We start from the raw sequence: 10216 nt of genomic DNA, 5'->3' as shown, positions 1-10216 counted from the left end.
ATGTAAACTCGTTGTATCAAATATTGCCCTTGGTTGTTATATTTACCAAAAACATGATATGTATGTCTAGAGAACCATGGCAAATCAGCATATGCATAAAGTTTCTCATCTAAAGAACTAAGATTACACGGAATATCAAATTCAATGTAACCCAAAGTATTTAAAGAAGACAACAATTTCAGTTCATCAACTTCACTAGCGTTATGAATAACAAGTCTATTTTCAGCACAAGTGTTTGATTTCAGCACACATATATCATGATCATTCTTCAATGATTGCATAGGTATAACATAAATATCATCATACAAGTCATCTTCATCATAAGAAATATCAAGCAAATCATCTTGTGACAAAGGTAAATCAAGCGAAGGCTCCACTAAAATTTGCTCTATCATAGCATGATTGGTGAAAAAATTTAGCACATCAAGAGAACTCTCACCTTCTATGAGTTTAGCATCATGGGCATTACCTTTGCTCTCATGTTCAATAGAGGTAATAGTTGATAGTTCTGAATTTTCACATGAGGCTATGAGCTTCTCATTTTCTATCATGTCATCCTCGCTCTTTTCTACATTGTCCTGCAAAAGGTTAGGCATAGCAGGAGGAATAACAACAGACTCTTCCTCTAAATGGTGCACCTTATCATATGAAGTCAAAACAGGAGGTGGATTAACAAAGGTTTCTCGCATAAGAAGTTTCATATCATTCCAAGTTTGAGGCTTATCAGAAGGATCTAAAGACTCCCACCAAGATAAAGCAGAATGTCGCAAAACACTAATTGCATTTTTTACCTTCCTCCTTGGACACATAAAGCGAGTAGCAAATATGTTATCGATGGCAATTTCCCACTCCATGTACTCATCAGCACCTATACCATCATAAGTTGGCGGATATGAACAACCTGTCATTGTTAGAATCAAACAAGAAAACACACAGGTATGTATTTTCCTATGAACTACTATAGGATGTGGACAAGGAAAAACAAGGCACTCAACTCTCAAGCGTCTTACCACGGTCTTACAAGTGTTCTTACCAAAGCAACAGGCGGTGCAATCGGTCGGTGACTATGATACCGTTGTAGCTTGAGTGTAACAGTTGCAAGGCGAACCTGTATTTGGTTAGAAGAAAGTGGAGCTTGGACAGACACAATATAGTAGCAAGGAGTAGCAATAATTTAATTTAGAAATTGCAAGATTGAAAAGTAGTCCCAAGCTAGTCTATGTCGCTGGCCCAAACTGGTCCTGAACCTAGTTCAAGCAAGCAATACAATACAACTCAGCACAAGGACTCAAAAGGATGCAAGCACTTCTGAACTTTTTTTTCACTTTCTTTTTCTTTCCTTCTTTATTTTTTTCTCTCTTTTTTTAGGTGCGGCTTTTTTTCCTTCTTTTGGTTTTTGCACCTCTTTGCCTTTTTCTTTGTTTTATGTTTTTTTATCTCACAAAAGTGCCGCACATAAGAGATTAGACTTTAGATATTTCCACCATGGAAGAAAAATACTTAACCGAGGAAGCCGTAGAAGGAATTGCTAGACAAAACAAACTCAATCACGCAACCCACTCCGTGACTACTTCAGATCCAAAGAAAAACTGGAGATCAATCTGATGCAAGCCACACTAGGAAACAAGACTTGACACTAGACTAAGAACAAGATCAGAACACAACGAACACTAAGACACGGCGAGGGACGACAGTTCAATAAAGCAAACTGAAATTAAAAAATTTGCAAAGGCATAGCGGGGCTATAGGACTAGAGATATGTGATAGTGTATATTTTTTTGGCTTTTTGTGGACTATAGGTAAAACAAAAACAGTAGCAATCTAAAGGGGAAAACAAAGTTATACCTAACGGGCAACAAGGTCTCTGATACCACTTGATGTAGACTAGGTTAGGCCCGATCTTCCGAAAGGTATGATAGCTTTGATTGGTGGAGACTCGATGTTCACGATCTAGGCTTCGAACCAAGATTGATTCGGACCCCCACAACCGTTACACCACTGCTCTGTTGGTTATCAACCACGTGAACGCGATTGACCTCGCCGAGAAGGCTTTCCTGCAATCGAATCGAGAACATAAGCAAGAACGGGATGAACGCAATCTAAAATTGCAAATAAATATGAGGCTTATGATAACGAGAAGGAGTTCAAGTCTTTATTCAAAAGGACTAATCGCCACAGGCGAACAAGATCAAGAACTGGGGCCCTGGTTCACAGCAAGCGGCCTTGGCGGCGATAGTTGCAGCAAAACAATGTCTGTTTTACGAGGAAATCAAGAACTAAATAAAACCCAAACCCTAAGGAGAGCGATGGCTGCTATTTATAGAGTCTTGGGCGTCACCCCCCCTGGACGCGCCCCCTAATGGGCCCAAACACGATACACGGTCCAACAGACCAAAAGACGGTGTCGCAGCACCCTAATAGATTCTAGACGCTAACCTATTTCGACGATTCTCATTGATTCCAAAGGTCTTTTGATATGAAACCAATTGGGTTGGCTTCCTTATCCAATTATCTTTCCATCCATATATGGATCATCAAAAACGGAGTCCGGATGCGTCCTGGGTGACCAATTTAAGATAGACTGGTCCTGGAACCCGAGACAGACTCGAACTTGAGTCGCTTTGGGCCTCCACCTCGGGGACTCGAACCGAATTAGCCTCGGACCTCATTCTTGACTTGGACACCCTCGCTGATCTCCTTGATCTCCATATGGTTCTTCAAGCATGGTCATATGTACGGAGGTCATGTCCTCATCACTAAGCTATCTCCCATATATATATGTTGACTCAAGTTAATGTCGATCATATTTGTGTATAAAAACATATGCAGCAATCACTGGATATTGATGGTCATCGATATGGCCAATAGTCAATTGAACATCTTAGACTCGTTAAGAAAAGAGCAAACAGAGTACCAAGACATGATAGATATTATCCAAGGGTAATTTGGTCTCTCTAGCAACTATATATACCCCGATCTCTTAACTGCAACAATTATTAAAGGCCAAATTATTTTTTTATTTTATTGAACGTAGTGTTTGGAAAAGTTTTATTGAGGAACACCACATGAAACATTACAAAGCACCACTGGATGTAATCGCACACAAAGTAAGTACTAGCTACATTTATATATATATATAATTCAATTAACACCATGCATGCTTTTAATTCATCAGATCTTTTTTCTCGTAAAAGTGGGTTCTGAGGCAAGAACAGGGGACCAACTACTGCGGATACTATGTTTGCGAGTTCATCATGGCATATGCAAAAAGAACTCTTGAAGAGATCCTCAAAGTACGTTATATAAATATATTCATATATTCACAATTTCTTTTATTGCTCATATATATAAGTAATCACGTGACCTACTTTTCCTTTAACTTTTATTGAAGACTCTATGGTTGAAGGAAAAAGTCATACGACGTGACCAACTGAAAGCAATTCAAGAGGCCATAGCAGGATTTCTTAATGACCATGTCTTAAACCCCGCCGGCGAGTTCTACAATGATATGAACGAAACATGAAAGCCAAACCAGATGGAGTGAATTTGTTATCCCAAAGATATGATAGAATATACAATGCAAGCTTTATTTGTAATATATATATATATATATATATATATATATATATATATATATATATATATATATATATATATATTATATGTACATAAAATAACATATAACATATGTATATGCATGTAATATATACGTTAGTTTCATACTTTAGTTTGTACAAAATGTTCGAACATTATAAGCATGTAGAATATGTATATTATTAGCAGCGTAGAATGCGTATTTGAAAACCTATTCGAAAACCAAAATGAATCATCAATTAAAAATAGAAACAAAAAAAAAGAAAAAAAATCTTTAGTCCCGGTTGGTAAGGGCCAGCCCACGTGGTCAGGCCGGGAGACCTCTTTAGCCCCGGTTGATAACCGGGACTAAAAGTCACCTTTAGTCCTGGATTCGTACTTTCGGTTAGAAAATCAGGACTAAAGGGGGTTTTCAAGTAGAAGTACAGCTTATTTCTGTACCAGTGACTGTTGTTCTGTTCGTGCTCGGCGCATGATGACATGAACCACTGCTGCTTTGTGCTTTCCTCTCGGCAGCTGGTGAGTGCAGTGGTCACTCACGCGCGCGCCCATGCGTTTGGCGTCGCCGAGCAAGCTACGCTAGCGCTTGCTTTTGCTCACCCATCGGTCGTCCGTGCCCAACCATCCATACGCGGGAGCGGGACCGGAGTTATATGTATAGATAATTTCCGGGTGCATTTTATATACTTCCGGGAATAGTTATTTTCATAATCAATAAATCACGTTGCGTATGTGTACATACTTATTTATCAGTTTGAGTATGTTTCATACTAATATTAAGATACTCTAGATCTTTACTATGTGATTTTTTTCTTCAAAAGAGCATATATTTTTTAATATATTATATAATACTATGATAATATCATATAAAATAAGTATAACCATATACTCTAAGTACACATACATACTTGTCATTCATAGTACCATAGATGGTCTAGTATGATAATATACTCCATCTACATACACTTCGGCGGGCTATATACACCATAAATCTAGAGATATACACATGAGAGTAACTACTCACTGGGAGTAAAAAATAATTTCCATATATATATATATATATATATATATATATATATATATATATATATATATATATATATATATATATATATAGGGAGAGGCTATTCAGTAGCCAGCTACAAAATAAGTTATTCTATAGCCACCTCCATTTACCATAATTTTATATACTAATTTACGATAATATCAATATATATTTACTATAGTTGGGTTACTATAACACATAGGGATATTTACCATAACGTTATAGTAAACCACTTAGTAAGGAGTTACTATAATCTCATAAATTAACATAGTAATTATAGTAACTCAAGGTGGCTACAGAATAAGTTATTTTGTAGCCAGCTATAGAGTGTTCTATATATATATATATATATATATATATATATATATATATATATATATATATATATATATATATATATATATATATATATATATATATATATAACACGCGCGCACATAGTCGCGTGACTGGTAGTACGTATGGCATAAAGCAGCTGCATGTGCGGGTGTACAATGCACTGCTACCGTGCTACTACATCCACCGTACGCGCGCGGACGTGCCAGCGATGCAATCATATGTAGTACAGTGCATATGGAGATCTGGACGATCAGCTCCACGTTACTTCTGTGCAAAACGCTTATTACTTGCCAACAATAAAGTGAGGCAGGATGCCTGCGGGTATTGCACCACTCAGAAAAGTTCATCGCGCGCGCGGAGAAGAAAAGGTTGAAATAGTGGACACGCGAGATGCTCATTCGGTTGCCATTTCTCAGACATCTCTTGCATGCATGCATCAACTTTGAAACTCTCTACAACATTACATTATTCTTCTTTTTTACAGATGAAGGGGGAGATATATATGGACATCATGTATCATTTCTCAAGGGAGGCAATTGTGAAGATAACCTTGATGAAAAGCAGCATTACGGATATTGTAGTTTATTATCTAGAAAAATATTTATTACTATAGAAACCATTTTTAGGCCGTCTCTATTTTAGTCCAGAGACGACACTATCAAGATCTGCCTCTAAAAATGGACTCTCAACTCGCCCGTCTCTAAAAACCGATTTTTAATGCTAATTAGGTGGCTAGGCTTTCCAGATGCCTCTAGAATTATAGAGGCGGTTGGTAATTTGGCACGTCTCTAAAAATATGTGTAACATAATAAATTTCATAACTTTTCAAATTAAATGAGATGAAGGCAAACTTTACATCAAAGTTATAGTAATCAAACAGATCTGTAACTTTGTAGTTGATTTTTTTGTTTGAAATCATTTATGGCCGTAAAATTTAGTTTTACATTTTTACATTTTCATTTTTTTTGAAATTTTCAAATGACCACGTATGGAGAAACGACCTACTCCATCCCAAATTAACTGTCGTTTAGGTTTTCTTGCTATAAGTTTGACTAAATTTGTAGAAAATGCGTGCAACATTTATATCTCCAAATAAATTTATTATGAAAATAGATTCAATGATCTATCTAATGATATTAATTGTGTACCATAAATATTAATATCTTTTTTATATAAAATTAGTCAAAGTTCTTTCTTGAAAAGTAAAAACGACAATTATTTTGAGACGGAGGGAGTAAATCAAAGCCACAGTACTCAAAGGGATCTAAAACTTTTCAATTCAAACCTTTTTATTGAACTCATTTAGGGTCTCAAATATTCATCACAATATTTGTTAAAGTGATGTGGCTACGAGTCACTTTGAGGTGGAGTGGTAAGAAAGGATTGCATGAGACCTATGGCTGTGAGTTCAATTCCCTATGGTCGCATGCGCATGAGAACCACTGAATAAAACAAAATTCCTATTTTTTTTTGCTTGATTTGCAAATTCCCGGTTGACTTTCGGCCTGCATCTAGAAATCCATCTTTAGGGGTAGTTGGGTTTTCGGTCCACCTCTTTGAATCAATCCTCAATCTGTAAAGAGGGCTGGATACCCGCCTCTAAAGATCATTGATTTCTAGAGACACATAAGTAGAGGCGGGCATAATTGCTGCCTCTATAAATGTTTTCTTTAGTAGTGATTGTTGTAGATCACATGGAACCAATCTTACAAAATAAAGACAAGTGCCATTTTAATAATTGGACCCAATCCTAATACTTCCCTCTTTTTTTTCAAGTACGCCACTGCTTTTGTCTATTCGGCAAAACTTGTCAACAAAATTTCCTTTTTCTTTCTCTTGTTTTAGAGTTTTAGGGGAGTGCCTGAGCCTTTCAGTTAAAATCAACGGCTCAAAAAATATCCACCAACACCCTCAAACTTTGTGTGCTCAATATGGCGATTGACAAGTACACTTGGTTTTGCCTTAATTTGTTGTTCTATAGCTAGGTTCATATTTCTGCAAATCTAAGAATCTATTGCTCGTGTGCAATGACTTAAGGACTCGGTTTAGTGTGATGGTCCTAAGGACTTATTTTACTATGGTCTTGCTTAGTTCTAGGGCTAGTGCACACAAAGTAGATAAAATAATGTTTGAGTAGGCTAAGGTTGTTTTTAATTTTTTAGAGCCCAATTTAAACACCCTTCTCTTAGGCCATTCGACCCTTTCACCAATAGAGGCAGACTTCAAAGTTTGCGAACTATGATCATTGGTAACACTTGGTTTGGCACAGCAGGATATGGTAACTACCACTACTACTAAAATAGTTATGTATACTGAGTTGTGACATATCATTTAAGACTAAGGAATTTATAATTTATCCCAAAATTAATTACATAATGAGTCCAATTTACTCGAGTAACATGTCATGTGGTACTGCCAAACCCGAGACACTATGAAAGATGAATTATGTGAGTGTTCGGCTGGTATGGATTATTTACTGTTCATGCTGGAAATACTGTTCATGCTGGAATGTTATGAGAGAAAAATACTGTTCCGGCTGGAAAAATAAGCCGAATAAGCCTCCTTCTTTCCCAGCCGAACACAGCCTATTCTTGAATCAGATATCATCAGCTATACAATGTCTAAGGTTATATTTAATGAATTATGTTCTAATGTTCATGCGTATATTTTGATGCTCCATATAAGTATTATGTGTCATGCTATCACTGGTAGAGAACCGAGCTTTACTCTCGGTGGGGAACCCCCTCTAGTCCCGGTTCCCCACCCGGGAGCAAGCATCCGGGACTAAAGGGGGGTCCTTTAGTCCTGGGTCAGGAACCGGGACTAAAGGAGGACCTTTAGTCCCGGTGGGTAACACCAACCGGGACTAAAGGTGCCTCCTGACATGCCACGATGGCCGGCACCTTTAGTCCCGGTTGGTAATACGAACCGGGACTAAAGGATTTTTTCTTTTTTCTATTCTTTTCATTTTTTTGTTTTCTTTTCAAAATAGGTTTTCGAAGTCGTATTGTACGATGCTAATTATACATTTATACGCGCATATAGTATGTTTCGGTTCAAGCACAATGAACATATTAAATCACACAATTCAAGCATAGAAATATATTTATATATATATATATATGCATGCATGCATCATATATATATTTACATGCATGCATGCATATGTGTATTTTACATTATAATATTTCATGTGAATATAATACAAAAGATTGCATTATAGTTGTTGTGACAAAACAAGTTTCCTCTCATCCTCTAGCTTGGCTTCAATGGCAGTGTTGGGTCGAAGTAGAACTCGCCCTTGGAATCGATGACCTGCTCATTAAAAAATCCGGCTATAGACTCTTGAATTGCTTTGATTTGGTCTTGCCGTATGACCTTTTCCTCCAACTATCGAGTCTACAGGTTTGAATTAAAGGAAAATAAATTAATATATGTACATATATATATATATAAAGACATAGTAACACAATCAATAATAATAATTAAATGAATATATAGTGTATTTTTAACGTACTTTGAGTCTCTCTGTAGGAGTTCTTTGGGAGAGCACCTTGATAAACTTGCAAACATAGTAACCACAATAGTTGTTCCCCTGTTCCTGCCTCAGACACCACTTTACGAGAAAAAGATTTGTCATCCAATCTGGTGATCCGGTGAAAGCTATATGTTTAATTAATAAAGATGATGCGATTCAGGGGACTTACTTTCAAAGGGATTACATTCAGTGGCGCTTTGCATTTTTCCATGTGTTGCTTCTCAATAAAGGTTTTCCAAACACTGCCCAATAAAAAATTTGCCACGTCATCAGATATAGTTAATCATCATGTTTGTGTGTATATATAGTTGCTAGAGATCCCGAAATTACCTCTGGATAATATCTATCATATCTTGGTAGTCTTGTTGTGGTTTTCTCATCGAGTCATAGATTATCAAGTGACTTTTCACCAGATCGATGTCCATCAATATCCAGTGATTGCTGTATGTGTTTATAGGATATAACGCATAACACTCATTAATTAACTACATTCAACATATGAACCATTAAGGCTATGATCGACATGATTAACACTCACTTGAAGTTATAGGGAAAGAGTATATCCTTCTTGTGGCGTTGGTTCACTAAGAAGTTCATGATGTTACTCTCTGACTCAGACTTCCAATTAGTCATTGGAGTAATTGGGTCTTTGAATACTATATGGGGATCAACAAAACTAATTTCATTGCAGCCTTCCTTTCTGAGCTCTGTCATTGTAAATCTGCATATATATAGTACTTGTTAGGATAATTTATATGCATATACACACATATGATGAGTTTAATAATAGATCGAAAGAATTATTACTTACAGGCAATAGCAGCTAATGATAACTTTGTCCAGAGAGGTCAGGTGGCATAGTTGATGAAATTCTGTAAAGTCAACATACATAACATCATCGCCACGGAACCAATGTTCATCTCTAATTCTGACACCAACACAGAAGTCTCCACTGGTAGATGCCTGCATGTACCACTTGTTTAGCAGGTACATTTCGTCCCTAGATCAGATAAGGCTTGAGGGTTGTATAGACTCTGGCCTAGTACAAATTTTTTCTTCCAAATATCAACCTCCGCCGCACTCTCAATGTTTCCATCACCAAACATCTGGTAAAGGTCGAGACCAGTCTCATCAAGAAATTCACCAAGGTGATCCAAATCGACATCCGGAGGTATGTTTGCCTGATGCATTAATCCTAAATTCGAACCATATTCATTACCAACAACTAGCGGGGGGATTGATTGGTGCGCTTGTTGTCCGAGTTGGGCAACTCCTTTCCCTGCCCGCTTCTTTTTCTGTGCTGCCTCAATTGACTTGGTGAGAGTGCGGTCATAGTCTGATAACGTTGATTTGGACGGCTTACGAGATTCCCGCTGTTGTTGCTGGTAAGAAGTCACCTTTTTTCTTAAAATATCCAGAGCTACGAAGAAGTACGGTTTCTCTGGGTTTCTCCTTGCTTCTTGATTCATTTTAAGTTTGTCATAGAATCTAGACATGTCTTTTTTATATGCATCGGTTCCTTCTTCCTTCTCTTCCGATATTATTTTGGGAATAGCCCTTGGTTTCACGGTGGCTTTCTTTGCAGGCGGGGACTGGTTCTTCGTTTGAGGGGCTGGCCTCTTGCTAGGCTTCTTGGTAGGCGGGGGCGGGGGAGGCGTTGGAGACCTCCTTGGTGGTGTTGGCAGTGGCGTTGGAGACCT

The sequence above is a fragment of the Miscanthus floridulus genome, chromosome 6 (genome assembly GCF_019320115.1).
Source record: "Miscanthus floridulus cultivar M001 chromosome 6, ASM1932011v1, whole genome shotgun sequence".
NCBI classification, from domain to species: Eukaryota; Viridiplantae; Streptophyta; class Magnoliopsida; order Poales; family Poaceae; genus Miscanthus; species Miscanthus floridulus.
This window is presented reverse-complemented; position numbering follows the sequence as displayed.